Source organism: Gossypium arboreum, chromosome 13 (assembly GCF_025698485.1).
Source record: "Gossypium arboreum isolate Shixiya-1 chromosome 13, ASM2569848v2, whole genome shotgun sequence".
Lineage (NCBI taxonomy): Eukaryota > Viridiplantae > Streptophyta > Magnoliopsida > Malvales > Malvaceae > Gossypium > Gossypium arboreum.
In genome coordinates this window covers 121,552,861-121,572,226 of record NC_069082.1, presented here as the reverse complement: position 1 = coordinate 121,572,226, position 19,366 = coordinate 121,552,861, and the positions used below count along the sequence as shown (strand labels likewise).

General features: G+C 33.3%; 2 long non-coding RNA genes across 2 annotated transcripts; one reads left to right on the top strand and one right to left on the bottom strand.

Moving 5' to 3' along the window:
* Positions 1-7,675: 7,675 nt before the first annotated feature.
* On the top strand, positions 7,676-10,211 carry LOC128286466 (uncharacterized). The gene is made up of 3 exons (XR_008277044.1): positions 7,676-7,770; positions 8,243-8,328; positions 9,955-10,211. It is a non-coding gene; the product is annotated as an uncharacterized LOC128286466 (long non-coding RNA).
* A 4,662-nt stretch (positions 10,212-14,873) lies between these two features.
* Positions 14,874-16,999, bottom strand: LOC128286952 (uncharacterized). Its single transcript, XR_008277641.1, has 3 exons — positions 16,900-16,999; positions 16,374-16,449; positions 14,874-15,065 (listed from the first exon to the last, which is right to left on the bottom strand). It is a non-coding gene; the product is annotated as an uncharacterized LOC128286952 (long non-coding RNA).
* Between the last annotated feature and the right edge of the window lie 2,367 nt (positions 17,000-19,366).

Genomic DNA, 19,366 nt, shown 5'->3' with positions numbered 1-19,366 from the left:
AATTTCATCCATTATCATCTTGTTGAACCGAAATTAAAAGAAGAACAAGAGGAACTAGGGTTCTTCATTCGGCTAGGAAGAATTCTTGCATTTAGATCAAGAAAAGAGTAATCCGGAATTAAATTGAGGGAAAGGCCAGATTATCGAGTAATTGACTTATTTCACCATTTTCATACTCGAAGTAAGTTCGTATGCAGTAATTTCATTATAAAAGCATGTTAAACGCTTTGGTATTGCATAAAATGTGATTATGAGATTATGGATAATGTTCGAATTGTGGAAACGACTCTACGAATGCATTCGATGATAGAAACGGAAGGTGTGAAATCTCGGTTGAACTTTAGGAATAGATTTGGATACTAGTGCCTTGCTATTAGATGATAAGTTGAGTTGGCTTTGAGCCATGATATTAGCACTTCGGGTGCGAGTTATGTAATGGCCTAAATTCAAAATTATCGGAACAGTGGTTTCGTAACCACAAATCCGATTTAAAGAGAAATTATTTCAATATTTTTGCATGAAAATTGATATGATAGGAAAATCGTATGAAAATATTGATAGAAAAATTTTACCGATTTAGTGATTAGATAGAAAAGAAATTATTGAAGAAATTGGGTAAAAACAAGGTATCGAGACCTTTATCTCAGAAACCGAGTCAAAAATAATTTTATAAATATTTATGAAATGTTATTAATGTGGTATTAAAATTTCGTTAGGAAATTTTAATGTTTGGGTAGTCAATTAAATGAAAATGACTAAATTGTAATAGGTGTAAAAGTTGCTAGAATGATTAAATAGCTTAAAAGTCTAATGAGAAAGGATTTAAAAGGAAATTAGACCCAAAATTTATTTGGGCTGGACGGCAAGGGTATGAAATCAGCAGAAAAATTGATAAATTAAGGGTAAAATTGGAATATTACAAAATTAACTAAATAAAACTAGGACTAAATAAGAAATATCTAGATTTCTCTTCATTTCTCTTCAATTCCAGCAGCTAAAAACGCCATAGGAGGGTTCTATAAGCTGGTATTTCATAATTTTTGCACCAAGTGAGTTAATCCTTTCCTTTTTCTTGTAATTTTTGTGTTTCTAAGACTTTTACAACTAGGTCCTACTATTAAATTCATTAGTTTTTGATTTCATGGATGAAATTGAAAGTCACCATGGTTGAGTGCTGTAAGTTTATGATGAAATAGAATGAAATTAAAGCTTTAATTTGTTTATGAGATGATTTTATTAGGTAATTTCAATAGAAATTGATTTTTAGGACCTAATTGTGAAAATGCTTGGAATTAAAGTCTATTTCTGAAATTCTGATTCCTAAAGGTTTTAAACTAGTTTAAGGTGATAGAATAAAATGTTGATTGAGAAAAATCAGCTCAATTGAGAGGCTAATTGAGTAGGGACGAAATTATCATTTATTAAAAGCTTAGGGGAAAATGGTAATAAACAGCTTGCACAAAAACAGTTTAGACAGCAGTAGTAGACTAACTTTGAAAAATCACCATAAATTGTAGAAATCGAATTAGAAGATGAAAAAAATATGGAATTAAAGCTTATTGAGTCTAGTTTCTCATAGAAGAAATATTGTAAGCAATGGATTTGTAAATTTTGAGATATAATAAATTTTGTGAGACAAGGTCAGAATGAATTCGGGTTCCCTGTTCTGATTTTGAAAAATCATAAAAAATTGAATAAAAACAATTATGGGCTTAAATTTATATGTCTAGAATCTTTAATGAGTCTATTTTTAATAGAAATAAACGAGAACATTATTTGAATTCTTTATGAAGAGATAATTAATTTTTAGTGCAGAAGGGTCAGAACTGTCGACAGCAGAACAGGGGTGACTTTAAAGAATAAACTGTACTTATTGGATAAACCAAAAATTCTGAAAATTTTATGGTAAAAATATATATGAGTCTAGTTTCAGGAAAAATTAACGGATCTTAATTTGGAGTTCTTTAGCTCAATTTATAAATAATTTAGTGACTATGACTCAAGTAGACAGCCTTGAATGAACTATAAATAATAGTTGAATTATAGAGAATGTTGCATATGAATATGAAATGTATTAAATTGATAATTAAATTTATTTATTTAGATCCGGAAGATTCAAATACAAAGCTAGATCGAGGAAAGGAAAAAGTTCGGGATTAGTAGATTTTTATTGTTTACAAACAAGTATCAAGGTAAGTTCGTGTAACTTGAATTATATTCTTAAATGCTTGAGATTGTATGTTATTGATGTGAATATGATTTGAGTGTTCATTGTATGAAAATTAATGAAACATTGATATATTTGATAAAATGGGAAGAAATTCCGGTTGAATGAAAGGAAAATTCGATGGATCTCTGAAAAGGAATTGACGGTAAAAAGGATCTAGCCCGAACGGGTGATCCTATCTTGATATAGCCCCCCCGAAGAATATGTGTAAAATGAATTTAGCCCGGACGAGTAATCTGAATTAGGGTCTGAATTTAGCCTGGACTGGTAATTCAGATCCAAGCTCATTAGAGTAATTGTCGTTGTAGGGGATTTAGCCTGGACTGGTAATCCCGACAATACTCTATGAGTTTATATTGCAGGGGATTTAGCCTGGACTGGTAATCCCGCTGCAAGGTTGAGGTTTGCGAGAGTGTGCTCTCTAAAATGGAAATGTGTGCACATGAATATGAATTGACGGACCCGGAATTGTACACTAAAAGTGTACCACTGAAAATCCATCGAAATTTCGATAAATTCAACGGGATAAATATGGAAAATAATAAGGGAATGAAAATCATGGTATTGATGAGTACATCAATCAAGGTATATATTATTGGTACATGGAAATTATTGTACTAACTTGAATGTTGAGTTTGTGCATATTAGGGTAATAATGCATTGAATGGATATATGGATGTTTATTGTATTGTATTGTATTGAAAATATTAGGTAAGTATAATTCTTGTTACATGAGCTTACTAAGCACGAAGTGCTTACCCCGTTTCCTTTTTCCCTGTTTTGTAGTGTTAAGAGCTTGGAGGTCGGATTTGGTCGAAGACACATCACACTGTCAACCTCAGGATTTCGGTATATAAAGAAACTTTATTTTGGAAATCAATGGCATGTATAAGCTAACAAAGTAAATGTTAACGTGAAATGAATGTAAAGTTAGCCATTAGTATGGTTAACAAACCTGGTTTTAGATATGTGATGACGTTATCTTATAAATATGCATGAATTTATCTTGAAAATATGTTGAATTGATTTGGTTGATGTGGATTGGTCTCGATTTAATATTGCAGGGAATGTTAGATATTTATAAAGGGCTATATTGAATATAAAAAAAATTTAATTAAATAAACTCCGTAATGCCTCATACCCTATTCCGGCAATGAATACGGGTAGGGGTATTACATTTATTGGTATCAGAGCTACGGTTTAGTCGGTTCTAGGACCGATGTAACAAATACGGGATTAGCTATACATGCCATTTAAATTATTATTGATAGTGTGATATCTCTTGACCATTTAAAATGTGTTTTTCTTATAGTAATGTCATCCGACCGGGCTCAATCTGAGGAAGCTGGGAGTAATGCTCTGGCTTCAGTACAAAGAGAAGAAACTAGCAGTAGAAGGCCCGAGACAGAGGGTCGAGGGGAGGAGGCAAAAACAGCCTTCTTTCAAATGATGAATGAATGGTTTAATCAATATTTAAGAACTAACCCTGTAGTGCAGCAAGTTCAAGCTCCCCCTCCTGCTCCTTCACCGGTTCCCGAGATCCCACAGGGTGCAGGTACTGAATCTGTCAGAAAAGGAAAAGCTCCAGTAGATAAAATTCGAAAATATGGGGCCGAAGAATTTCGAGCAGCAGTTGATGATGATTCTGAACGGGCTGAATTCTGGTTAGAAAACACTACTCGGGTTCTGGAAGAATTATCTTGTACACCAGAAGAATGTCTGAAATGTGTCGTCTCACTGCTAAAAGACACAGCTTACCATTGGTGGAATACTAAAGCTTCAGTTGTTCCGAAAGAAGAAATTACATGGGAATTCTTTCGATCGAGTTTAGAAAAAATATATCAGCCAGAGGTTTCTCGATCAGAAAAGAAAAGAATTTCTTGAGTTGAAACAGGGTAACAGATCAGTATCTGAATATGAAAGAGAATTTGTTCGATTGAGTAAATATGCTCGAGAATGGGTACAGTCAGAAGCTGAAATGTGCAAACGATTCGAAGAAGGGTTAAATGAAGACATTAAACTACTGATCGGAATTCTTGAAATTCGAGAGTTTGCTACATTGGTAGAGAGAGCTTATAAAGCAGAAGAATTGAGCAAAGAAAAGAAACAGGCTAAAAGGGAAACTCGAATTTTTAGTAAAAGACCGATGGGAAAATCCCAGTTTTCTGCTTCAAAGAAATTGAAGAAGTATCTGGATCGTTCTACTTCAGCCATTGGGTATTCGAGCAGAGAGCGAGGTTCTCAACGCACTAATCCAAGACCTTCTACTCCATCAGTGACCAGTGTTGGTAGTGTTGGCACTCCTAAGCCGAGATGCCAGTACTGTAATAAAGCTCATTTTGGTGAATGTCGATTAAAGAGCGGGGCTTGTTACCAATGTGGTTCTTTTGACCATTTCCTCAGAGATTGTCCAGAAAGAGGTGAAAAAGGAGCTGAACAGATATCAAAGCCGAGTAATCCAGTTTCGAGAGGTAGACCACCTCGACCATCTGGTAATGTCAGTGGTAGCCGAGGAGCTACGAAAGATATTGTAGGCAGGTCTGAAGCACGAGCACCTGCTAGGACATATGCCATTCGTGCCAGAGAAGATGCCTCAGCACCTGATATTATTACTGGTACATTTTTTTACTTGATACTGATATTACTGCATTAATTGATCCTGGTTCTACGCATTCATATATATGTGTTAAACTTGCAATTGTTAAAAATTTACCTGTTGAACCTACTGAATTTGTGGTTAAAGTCTCAAACCCCCTAGGCCAGTCTGTGTTGGTGGATAAAATTTGTAAAAATTGTCCACTGATGGTAAGAGGTTATTGTTTCCCGGCTGATTTGATGTTACTGCCATTTGATGAATTTGACGTGATATTGGGCGTGGATTGGTTAACCCAGCATGATGCTGTAGTAAATTGTAGACAAAAATATATTGTGCTAAAATGTCAGAATGGTGAGTTGCTCCGGGTTAAATCTGATCAGACAGAGGGGTTATCTGATGTGATTTCAGTAATGGCAGCACAAAGGTATGTCAAAAAAAGGTATGATGCTTACTTGGTTTATGTACTCGACACCAAGGTATCTGAGTCAAAGATACAGGCAGTTCTAGTGGTATGTGAATTTTCCGATGTGTTTCCAGAGGAATTACCAGGATTGCCACCAGAAAGAGAAGTGGAATTTTCTATAGATTTGATTCCGAGAACTACTCCGATCTCCATAGCTCCATATTGTATGGCTCCTACAGAATTAAAGGAGTTAAAGACACAGTTGCAAGAACTTGTTGACAGGGGTTTTGTCCGACCGAGTCATTCACCTTGGGGTGCTCTGGTTCTGTTTGTGAAAAAGAAAGATGGGTCTTTGAGATTGTGTATCGACTACCGGCAGCTTAATAAAGTAACCATAAAGAATAAGTACCCGTTACCCTGAATTGATGATTTATTTGATCAGCTGAAAGGTGCTACTGTGTTTTCAAATATTGATCTTCGATCGAGTTATTATCAGTTACGGGTAAAGGAGTCAGATGTGCCAAAAACAGCCTTTAGAACCAGGTACGGGCATTATGAGTTTCTAGTTATGCCGTTTGGGCTAACTAATGCACCTGCAGTATTCATAGATTTGATGAACCGTATATTCAGACCGTACTTAGACAGATTTGTAGTAGTATCCATTGATGATGTTTTGGTTTATTCTCGGGATGAAGAAGAACATGCAGAACATTTGAGAATTGTGTTGCAAATTCTGCGAGAGAAGCAGTTATATGCTAAATTCAGTAAATGTGAATTTTGGCTTCGAGAAGTGGGTTTTCTAGGAAATATTGTATCTACCAAAGGCATTAGGGTAGATCCAAGTAAAATCTCAGCTATTGTCAATTGGAGTCCACCGAAGAATGTATCTGAAGTTAGAAGTTTCTTGGGTTTAGCTGGTTATTATCGGAGATTTGTACAGGGATTCTCTATGATAGCTTCTCCAATGACTAGATTATTGCAGAAAGATGTAAAGTTCGAGTGGACTGATGAATGTTAACAAAGTTTCAACCGATTGAAAGATCTATTAACAAAAGCACTGTATTAGTGCAAATTGAGCAAGGTAAGGAATTTTTATTTACAAGTGATGCCTCATTAAATGGTTTAGGTTGTGTTTTGATGCAAGAAGGTAAAGTAATAGCCTATGCTTCAAGACAACTTAAACCACATGAAAGAAATTACCCAAGACATGATCTTGAATTAGTTGTTATTGTATTTATACCAAGATATGACGGCATTACTTGTACGGTGAGAAATGTCATATTTATACTGATCATAAAAGTTTGAAATATTTGATGACACAGAAAGATTTGAATTTGAGACAGCGCAGGTGGCTTGAACTGATAAAGGACTATGATTTGATTATTAATTACCATCCAGGTAAGGCTAATATTGTAGCTGATGCTTTGAGCCGGAAATCTCTGTTTGCTTTACGAGCTATGAATACCCGGTTATCATTGACTGATGATGGTTCAATTCTAGCAGAATTAAGAGCTAAACCGACATTTTTATAGCAAATATGTGAAGCTCAGAAGAATGATGAGAAGTTACAAGTTAAACGGGCACAATGTGAGTCAGGTAATGATTCTGAATTTCAGATTGGTTCTGATGGTTTTTTATTATTCAGAGGTAGGATATGTGTACCTCAGAATTCAGAGCTCATACAGAAGATTCTACGCGAGGCTCACAGCAGTACTATGTCTGTACATCCGGGGAGTAATAAAATGTATAATGATCTGAAAAAGATGTACTGGTGGTCGAGAATGAAATGTGATATCTCTGAGTTTGTATCAAGGTGTTTAATATGTCAGCAAGTTAAAGCTGAACATCAGGTACCTTCGGGGTTACTTCAGCCAATTATTATACCGGAATGGAAATGGGAAAGAATCACTATGGATTTTGTATCGGGGTTACCTTTGTCTCCGAGGAAAAAAAATGCTATTTGGGTGATTGTAGGCTGATTGACAAAGTCAGCTCACTTTATTCCGGTACGTATGGATTATTCTTTAGATAAACTAGCTGAACTGTACATATCTGAGATTGTCAGGCTACATGGTGTAACAGCCCGATTTTCGGCCTAGTCGGAACAGTGGTTTCGGGACCACTATTTCGAGGCCAGAGAAAATTATTTTAGTATTATTTTATGTGTTATAATATAATTTTATAAGTGCATGTAAACTTTGGTAAGTTAATTTTAGCAATTTCTAGTCCAATTTCGAAAAAGGACTAAATCGCGTAAAAGGTAAAAGTTGTGTTTTAATACCTAAAGGTGTTAAATTGCCTTGTATATTAAATTGGGGGTATTTAAAGTGAAATTAGGCCATTGAAAGTGTGATGGCCGGTCATGGGAGACAAAATTGTTGAAAAGTCAAAATTAGGTGAAATTTGGTCACCAATTTTAACTAGTTTTATTATTAACAAATCAAAAAGAAAAAAGCTATCATTTTTCTCTTCTCCTTCACCGAAATATGCAGCAAAGAAAGGGTTTTGAAGCTGGAAAATTTCAGCAACATATTTCCCTTGCTTGTAAGTGATTTTAATGTGTTTGCTTGATGATTTTTACATTTTTGGAACCCCTAAAGCATGAGCTTTCATAAGAGGGGACTATTTTGCAAAATGATGAAGAGTCTAGGGTTTTGCCATGAGATTAAATGTGTTGTTTGCTGTGTTTTTATGGAAGATTATGAGTCCTAGTTGTCTAATAAACAACTTTTGTGAAAGAAATTGCATGAAAACACCTTAAAAATGGCTAGATTGCTAAGTTGTAAAATGAGTTGTAAATGTGTGAAATAGTTGAAATTATGAGTTGCTATAGTTATGAAAATGGTTCATCTAGACTCAAGGAGTAAAGAAATGTGATAAAATTTATTTTACGAGCCTAGGGGCAATTTGGTAATTTTGGCAAAATATAGGGGCAAAATTGTAAAAATTGCCCAAGTGTGTCAATGGACTAATTTGATCAGTACATTGTTTTAATAAGTTGAATGTGATATTTTAGATGATGAAAATCGAGATTTGGACCTAGAACGGAAAGAAATCGATTAAGGGATAATTACGTCTTTTTTTCACCTTTGTGGTATCGAGGTAAGTTCATGTGTAAATAATGTAGCATAATTGTTATTTTTAAGTTATTGATGTTAAATATATGATATGCTGATTTTTATCATGAAATATATGCTTTGTGGTTATTTTCGAATAAAATGCAAGTTATGTGTATTATCTATTAAATATAAAGTGCTACCGAGTATTGGTTTCGATATTTTACGGAAGATGGCAAGGATATGTGTTCGAGGAAAATCCCGTTTGAACCTTAGGAATAGATTAGGATACAAGTGACATGTCACTAGGATGGTTGAGCATCCGAAATCGTTGAGTTGAGTCCGAGTTCACTTATGGATGCGAATGTTCGAACTCGTTAAGTTGAGTCCGAGTTCGTGAGATGTAACTAGGCATCCGAGCTCGTTGAGTTGAGTCCGAGTTCACTTATGGATGCGAACGCCCAAGCTCGTTGAGTTGAGTCCGAGTTCACTTATAGGCGGGTTACATGGTAGCTTGGCTACATATGTGGCACTTATGTGCAAACTTTCCATGTATTCGAATTATATTCCGATGTGTTCAACGGGTAAAATTCTACTCAAATGGAGGAATACTCGAGATGAAAGGGACGTATTGGTAAATGTTGTGAAATGGATACTTTGAACAGGTATGTACTTAACCCTCGGGTTGAAAACTTGACATAACAACAACATGGTAAGATGGTAAATGAAAATGTGATATGAATGTCTCGGTGATGATTATACAAACGATGTTGTATTAATTTTGTGAACAATGATCATGAATGAGTAATTTAGCCTTGACAGATTTGAGTTACTGCAGTAGTGTAACTTTGAAAATACAATAAAAATAGTGGAAAATGAGTTAGAGGCAGAATAAAATATGGGATTAAAGCTTAATGAGTCTATTTTCACATGAAAGAAACAGGGGAAGAAAAAGAATTCCATATTGTGTGATATTTGAATTCTTGTGAAACAGGGTCTGAATAAATTCGAGATCCCCTATTCTGAGTTTATAAATTTACCAAAAATTGTAAAAAAATTATTAAGAGTCATACCTTATATGCATGGATTCCTTATTGAGTCTATTTTTAGGGGAAATAAACGGCATGGTTGTTGGAATTTTGTACAGGGAGAAATTTGGTTTGGAGTGCACAGGGGTCAGAGTGGTCATACCCTGAAACAGGGGAGACTTTAACTAATAAACTGTACTAATTGGCCCAACCAAAAAAATTCTAGAAAAAAATTAGTAAGTAGACATATGAGTCTAGTTTCAAGAGAAATAGACGAGAACATTGTTCGAGTCTTGTACTATGAGATAATTGAACTTTAGTACAGAAGGGTCGGAACTGTTAGACAGTGAATCAGGGGTAACTTTGAGGAATAAACTGTACTATTTGGCTTAACCAAAAATTCTGGAAATTTTATGGAAGAAAGAAAAATAAGTCTAGTTTCAGGGAAAATTAACAAAACTTAATTCGGAGTTTTGTAGCTCCAGATATAAATAATTTAGTGACCGTTGCTCAGAAAGACAGCTTGTAGTGAACTTGAAAATATGTTGTAAACATTGATAAAACAAGTTAATGAGTTGCTTATTGTTTTCATATGAACTTACTAAGCGAAAGCTTACCCCCCCCTTCTTTCCCATGTTTTCTAGAGTTTCCAGGTTAGCTCGGGTTGGAGTTCGTCGGAGATATTATCACACTGTCAAGCTAACGCTATTGGTGTAGTGATTTCAAGTACTTTGAGTCTATGGCATGTATAGGAGTTTAAATATTAGAGTATGTGATATGGCTTTGACCATATGTGTTGGCCTATTTTGATTATGGGATTGTAAATTCATTTTAATTATACATGCATGTGCTATGGTATTATGTGATGAGTTTATAATGATTATAGCATGAATGTGGTAAAGATGTGAGAAAAATCTATGATATCTATTGCATGTGAAATTACCATGGTCATGTCATGTTAGGAATGTTTAAGTGCCTAATTTTGCCATGTTGTATGCTATTGTATAAGTATGTGTGCATGTGTTGTGAGGGTGACAAAATGGCTTGCAAAATAGCCTTGTATTTGTCCAGGTTTTTGGACATGAGTTCGGGACAAGGGCGTGTCCCTAGCACACGGGCGTGTGCTCTATACCCACACGGGCGTATGAAGCCTTGATGTAAGAGATTTTCTAAGTTTTTCATGAGTTCTCGGTTGGGTCCCGAACCACTCCGGATGTATGTTTTGGGTCTCGTAAGCCCGTATATGGGACAGATTGTATGTGAAAAGAAAAGTTTTTAATTGTTTGAGATTTCATGGCCCTGTTGAGTATAGAATGTTAGTAAAAGTCAAGTAGCACCTCGAACCCTGTCCCGGCGTCAGATGCGAGCGAGGGGTGTTACAACATGGAGTGCCTGTCTCCATTATATCAGATAGAGATCCCCGATTTACGTCTCGTTTCTGGGACAAATTGCAATAAGCCTTGGGTACTCAGTTGTATTTCAAGATCGCATTTCATCCTCGATGATGGTCAATCTGAGCGTGTAATTCAAGTATTGGAAGATATGCTCTGATGTTGTATGCTAGAGTTTGAAGGTAATTGGGAGAGGTATCTACCTTTGATTGAATTTGCTTACAATAACAGTTATTAGTCCAATATTAAAATGGCTCCTTATGAAGCTTTGTATGGTAGAAAATGTAGAACACCGTTATATTAGACAGAGCTTAGTGAAAGGAAGATACATGGATTGATTTGATTCGAAAAACAAAAGAAAAAGTAAAGGTTATTCGAGATAGTCTAAAAGCAGCTTCCGATCGTCAAAAATCATATGCCGACCTTAAACGAAAAGAGATTGAATTTCAAGTCGGTGACAAGGTATTCCTGAAAGTGTCTCATTGGAAGAAAGTCCTCCGATTTGGTCAAAAGGGTAAACTGAGTCCAAGATTTATCGGGCTATATGAAATCATAGAAAGAATTGGACCGGTCGCTTATCGATTGGCATTATCACCGGAACTTGATAGAATCCATAATGTTTTTCATGTATCTATGTTACGACGATATCGATCAGATCCTTCACATGTTATTTCTCCGACAGAAGTGGAGATTCAACCGGATATGACTTACAGTGAAGAACCGGTCAAGATATTGGCACGAGAGACAAAAGAGCTTAGAAATAAAAAGATAAATTTGGTGAAAGTATTGTGGCAAAAGCACGGGATTGAGGAAGCGACATGGGAACCGGAGGAGGCAATGAGGAAACAATACCCAAATCTCTTTACTGGTAAGATTTTCGAGGATGAAAATCCTTAAAGGGGGAGAGTTGTAATGACCTAAATTCAAAATTATTGGAACAGTGGTTTCGTAACCACAAATTCGATTTAAAGAGAAATTTATTTCAATATTTTTGCATGAAAATTGATAAGATAGGAAAATCGTATGAAAATATTGATAGAAAAATTTTACCGATTTAGTGATTAGATAGCAAAAGAAATTATTGAAGAAATTGGGTAAAAACAAGGTATCGAGACCTCTATCTCGTAAAACCGAGTCAAAAATAATTTTATAAATATTTATGAAATGTTATTAATGTGGTATTAAAATTTCGTTAGGAAATTTTAATGTTTGGGTAGTCAATTAAATGAAAAGGACTAAATTGTAATAGGTGTAAAAGTTGCTAGAATGATTAAATAGCTTAAAAGTCTAATGAGAAAGGATTTAAAAGGAAATTAGACCCAAAATTTATTTGGGCTGGACGGCAAGGGTATGAAATCAGCAGAAAAATTGATAAATTAAGGGTAAAATTGGAATATTACAAAATTAACTAAATAAAACTAGGACTAAATAGGAAATATCTAGATTTCTCTTCATTTCTCTTCAATTCCAGCAGCTAAAAACGCCATAGGAGGGTTCTATAAGCTGGTATTTCATAATTTTTGCACCAAGTGAGTTAATCCTAGCCTTTTTCTTGTAATTTTGTGTTTCTAAGACTTTTAGAACTAGGTCCTACTATTAAATTCATTATTTTTTGATTTCATGGATGAAATTGAAAGTCACCATGGTTGAGTGTTGTAATTTTATGATGAAATAGAATGAAATTAAAGCTTTAATTTGTTTATGAGATGATTTTATTAGGTAATTTCAATAGAAATTGATTTTTAGGACCTAATTGTGAAAATGCTTGGAATTAAAGTCTATTGCTGAAATTCTGATTCCTAAAGGTTGTAAACTAGTTTAAGGTGATAGAATAAAATGTTGATTGAGAAAAATCAGCTCAATTGAGAGGCTAATTGAGTAGGGACGAAATTATCATTTATTAAAAGCTTAGGGGAAAAATGGTAATAAATAGCTTGCACAAAAACAGTTTGGACAGCAGCAGTAGACTAACTTTGAAAAATCACCATAAATTTTAAAAATCGAATTATAAGATGAAAAAAATATGGAATTAAAGCTTATTGAGTCTAGTTTCTCATAGAAGAAATAGTGTAAGCAATGGATTTGTAAATTTTGAGATATAATGAATTTTGTGAGACAAGGTCAGAATGAATTCGGGTTCCCCTGTTCTGACTTTAAAAAATCATAAAAAATTGAATAAAAACAATTATGGGATTAAATTTATATGTATAGAATCCTTAATGAGTCTATTTTTAAGAGAAATAAACAAGAACATTATTTGAATTCTTTATGAAGAGATAATTAATTTTTAGTGAAGAAGGGTCAGTACTGTCGATAGCAGAACAGGGGTGACTTTAAAGAATAAACTGTACTTATTGGATAAACCAAAAATTATGAAAATTTTATGGTAAAAATATATGTGAGTATAGTTTCAGGGAAAATTAACGGATCTTAATTTGGAGCTCCGTATCTCAAGTTATAAATAATTTAGTGACTATGACTCAAGTAGACAGCTTTGAATGAACTATAAATAATAGTTGAATTATAGAGAATGTTGCATATGAACATGAAATGTATTAAATTGATAATTAAATTTATTTATTTAGATCCGGAAGATTCAAATACGAAGCTAGATCAAGGAAAGGAAAAAGTTCGGGATTAGTAGATTTTTATTGTTTACAAACAAGTATCAAGGTAAGTTCGTAACTTGAATTATATTCGAAATGCTTGAGATTGTATGTTATTGATGTGAATATGATTTGAGTGTTCATTGTATGAAAATTAATGAAATATTGATATATTTGATAAAATGGGAAGAAATCCGGTTGAATGAAAGGAAAATTCGATGGATCTCTGAAAAGGAATTGACGGTAAAAGGATCTAGCCGGACGGGTGATCCTATCTGATATAGCCCTCCCAAGAATATGTGTAAAATGGATTTAGCCGGACGGGTAATCCGAATTAGGGTCTGAATTTAGCTTTGGACTGGTAATTGGATCCAAGCTCATTAGAGTAATTGTCGCTGCAGGATTTAGCCTGGACCGGTAATCCCGACAATACTCTATGAGTTTATATTGCGGATTTAGCCTGGACCGTAATCCTGCTGCAAGGTTGAGGTTCGCGGGAGTGTGCTCTCTGAAATGGAAATGTGCGCACATGAATATGAATTGACAGACCCGGAATTGTACACTAAAAGTGTACCACTGAAAATCTATCGAAATTCCGATAAATTCAACGGGATAAATATGGAAAATAATAAGGGAATGAAAATCATGGTATTGATGAGTACATCAATCAAGGTATATATTATTGGTACATGGAAATTATTGTACTAACTTGAATGTTGAGTTTGTGCATATTAGGGTAATAATGCATTGAATGGATATATGGATGTTTATTGTATTGTACTGAAAATATTAGGTAAGTATAATTCTTGTTACATGAGCTTACTAAGCACGAAGTGCTTACCCGTTCCTTTTTCCTGTTTTGTAGTGTTAAGAGCTCGGAGGTCGGATTTGGTGGGAGACACATCACATCATCAACCTCGTGATTTCAGTATATAAAGAAACTTTATTTTGGAAATCAAAGGCATGTATAAGCTAACAAAGTAAATGTTAACGTGAAATGGATGTAAAGTTAGCCATTAGTATGGTTAACAAACCTGGTTTTAGATATGTGATGACGTTATCTTATAAATATGCATGAATTTATCTTGAAAATATGTTGAATTGATTTGGTTGATGTGGATTGGTCTCGATTTAATATTGCAGGGAAGGTTAGATATTTATAAAGGGGCTATATTGAATATAAAAAAAAATTAATTCGTAAACTCCGGTAATGCCTCGTACCCTATTCCGGCAATGAATACGGGTAGGGGTATTACAAGTTATACCGATTTGGCTTCGGGCCATGCATATCGAATGATTTGGCTTCGGGCCATGATAATTGTTCTTTGAATAAGTTACCTTTGATTTGGCTATGGGCCATCATTCATTTTGTAACGACCCCTAACCCTATACTGTCGCTGGAACAAGGTTATGAGACATTACTAATCAGTACAATACAATATAGACATTAATTAAGTATAAACGTTCAGACTCATCATAATTTTAAAATGACGTCCCTTTAATGGGCCCTCGCAGTCCAATATGAACAATAAAATCAATTCGGGACTAAATGAGAATTACTACGAATTTTTCTTTCAAATTTCAAATTCATATTATATACCATTGCCAACCATAATTTACTTGTTTTATCAATACTTTCACAACCTAAATGACTCTCATAAGACATCCTAGGTACATGCTATTACCAATACTCAACATACTTTACCTCATTGAATTCAGGATCGACCTGGGATGCTGATTCAATGGTCTAGCCTTAACCTGCGCTCGAAAACAAACCGTACGCTGAGCATATACTCAGTGGTATTTCTATAATCCGAACATTTAAACAATTATAAAACATATTAATATATATACATTGAACTTTTCAAACTCAATGAGTATTCAAACATTCACTTTGCAACCAATGTTTTGCTTTCCTTTAAATTCAAAATCATTTATTATTTTTCAATAGCAATTAATCAATCAGTAATATTCATTAACAATCAGTCAATCAGAACAATTATTTATTCAAGAATGAGCATGCTTATTCGGTAACAATAAATTATTCAAAAATAATCGTTATTCAAGATCAATCAATTGATCGGTTATCCATAAATATCAATTATTCAAGAAAATCGATATACAAGAATAATTAAATTATTCAGTAACAGTCGATCTTTCCAGTTCCTTTATTTAACCCTATTAACATGACTTGGACCTAGATAGATACACGGATCCAACCAACACACCAATACGGCACATAGTGCCTCATCGGTCAAGCGAACAATAACGAAGAACAAGAATAATAATAACGATGCAATACACGGAGTACCTCATCGGAACAAATTCAAATAGTAATGTGAACGGTGATAAGAATAAGAACAACATCCGACACACAAAGTGCTGAATCGGTAATAGTAACGGTAACAATAACAGTAGTCGGCACATAAGTGCCTGATCAGTAAGCCGGCAAAACCCGTACTCTTCCATATCCTATGGCATGCCAACTATATCCGACTAGCCCGACTAGTTAATAGGGTATTTAATTCACTTTCCAGTTTTCAATTAATTCATATTTTAATTAATTAACTATATATTTTCAATTCAATATAATTCCATTCACTTTTCACTAATAAATATTCAATTTCACAATAATCACAATTTTCTATCAATTTCATCACACTTCCGACTACATATATTTTCCAATATAACAAATATTTATTATTCAATTTCCACATCAATATTCATTTCAATTCAAACATTCATATATCAATTCAATATAAATTTATCACACACTAAATCAATTCATTTCAATTATAAAGACACAACACAAATAATTCTCATCTTAACTATTTATCATAACATTTATCCAAAATTCAATTATCATAATTACACAATATCTCATTCACACATATACATATATTTATAATATATAATTCAATTTAATTCAATCAATATAAATTCATCACATACCAAATTAATCCATTTCCATTATAAACACAATAATTCTCACTTCAACATTTATTAATTGCATTGAATAAAAAATATAACAATTAATAACTAGGTTCGTATTATAGAAATACAAACCGTATTTTCTCGAGCTAACTCTCGTTGTCTTTGCCATTTTTCCTTGCTTAGCCGAAATTTCCCGAGACAACGTTAGCTATGGGAATTAAAACAATTCATATTCGTTAATTCACTACTAATTTATATCTAATTAATACAATTTCTATTCAATTTCTCCTTTAATTTTAATTTAATCTTAACTAAATTCACTTACTTTTTCTATCTCAATTCATTCTTCATTTCTATTCAAATTTTGTCCAAACTCATACTTAACTATAAAATTTCCAGCATATTTTCCTAATTTCGAAATTTCATCAATTTAGTCCCTACAACATAAAACTTATGAATTACTTTACAATTCAATCCTTATTTCATTTCTAACTTGAATTTCTATCAATTTAACCCCTAATTCATCATTTTATTCAACATGAACAATATTTAGAAATCTAATAACTTTCAAAATATTAACTTAATTTCATCAAAACTTTGTTCTAAAGCTTTTAAAACATCAAAACTAAGTAAAAAGGGCTACTTTAAAGCTTCAAACCTTGAATTTTTCCTTTTCTTTCTTTCGTTTCTTTCTTCCTTTCCTTCCCCTGCTTCACGTTTGCCTATTCTGTTTCTTTTCTTTCTTTTCTTTTTAGTTTTGTTTTATATATATATATATATATATATAACATTATAAAAATCTATTAAATAACCAATATTTATTTAACATTTGTATCCATTTATAACCTTACATTTGTCACACTTTTATTTATTCATCACATAAAAATCATATCATATAATATAATTATTTAATTAATAAATATCTTTTACTAAATAATAAATATCTATTTAATATCAAATACATGTATTACAAATATATGTATTTTTATTAATACATTTGTATCAAATCATATCCACACATTTGTCTTTATTTAATTTATTTAATAATATAATATCAATTCAATAATAATAACATTAATATTTACTTAAATAATAAGTAAATACACACATGTATTACAAATGTATTTACAATAATTATTACACATGTATTTATTTTTATTTTATTATTATTATTTTTTCCATACACTTGTATCAAATTATCACTATACACTTGTCTTTCTTTTATTTATTTCATAATATAATAATTTAATATCAATTAAATAATAATGACTATAATAATAAATTAATTAATTAATCTAAGAAAATCCTAGATTCTTCCGTCTTTTGCCGCCTAAATTCATACATTAGGTATAATTTCCTATTTGGTCCTTTTTATTTTCTTTTAATCTACAATTCAACTTTCATCCTTTATTCAATTTAATCATTTTTCCTAATTACTCTTAATTAAGCTAAATTCACTTAATTAAATCCTAGTTAATTACTCAATTAACTTCGTAATTATTTTTCATAAATATTTTCTAATCCATTTTTCAGAAATAGAGACCCGAAAATATATTTTTCCTATAACCTTGAAGTTCGGGTCGTTACACGTTTACCTTGATTTAATCATGTTTAAGACATGAGAAAGGTTTGTAGTTAATGTGAAATTGGTTGATTTATATTGATTTGATGAATTAAGTTATTTACATACAAACTTACTAAGCTATGAAGCTTACTTCGTGTTTTTTTTTTTTATGTTTTATAATGAATTAAGGCTAGCTCAGATCCGGAAGTCTTCGAGAACATCATCGCACTATCGGACATCTAATTGATACTTTTGAGTTGTATAAATATGGTAAATGGCATGTATAGGCTACTTGTGGTATATTGGTTGTGTTTATAGCCATGAGAGTTGGCTTGTAAATGATGTTAATGTTGATGTGTGTTTAGCTATTAAAAATGGCTTGTAAATGTATATGTTTTGATTGTATATATATAGCCTTGAGTGATGGCTTGTTTTGGCATGTTTGGTATGAATATGGTTATGGTTTTATAATTGCAAATGGTTAATTGATTGATGGTGTATAATGCTTGAGAAATGCTTTGATAAAGTATGATTTTGAAAGTTGAGTTAATAAGTATTTGAATAGGTAATTGGTATTGAATTGAGTATTGAATTTGATTGAATTGGATATGGTATGAATTGTGCAATTGGTTGATGTTTTGGTTGCCTAATTGTGTGATGAAATGGTATCATTTTGATTGTTTGGGTGTGTATGAATAAGGGTGGCAATTTGGCCTTGCAAATGGCATATTTTTGTCCACACAGGCATGTGTCTCAACCGTGTGTGACACACGGTCATGTTAAACGGGTGTGTGTCCCCTGGTGTTGTTATTAAAATAAAGTCAGTATGCTCCACACAGTATTACACACGGGCGTGTGACTTGACCGTGTTGCATAAGTTAATATACCCTACAGTTTTGGCACGGCCTGGCACACAGTTGTGTGTGGTCACTTCGAAGGGCACACGGGCTACACACATGGGCGTGTGGTTGGCCATGTGACCCAAGTCAGTATGTATGCCCTGTTTTCACATGGCTTGAGACATGGGTGTCTCTGGAGCCGTATGAGGCACACGGCCTGTTCACACAGGCGTGTGACCCCTATATGTTTGAAACTTTTTTCTAAGTTTCTAAAAGTCTCGTATGATATCGGTTTAGTCCCGAACCACTTCTAAAGCATGTACAAGGCCTTATAGGCCCTTATAAAGGACAATGTGATTGTGTTGGATGATTTATAAGAATGAATGATTTACGGTTGATAAATATATGTCTTGCGTTGTGAATTGATCGGTAATACCTCGTAACCCTATTCTGGTGACAGATACGGGTTAGGGGTGTTACACTTTACTTAATAAAATTTAGAAGAGTTTTATTGTATACTCTCTTGAAAACTTTCATGGCATCTGAGCTAGGTTAAATCTCCAATAACATCATGGTTAAAACACCCTTCATTGGAGATAAAAGATCCAGCAACCAAATAAAGGTATTAGCAATTGATGGGCGCGGCAAGCTAGGTCATTTAACTGGAGAAGTCAAGCAACCAAATGAGGGCAATCCAAAGATGAGCATATGGAGGTTAAAAA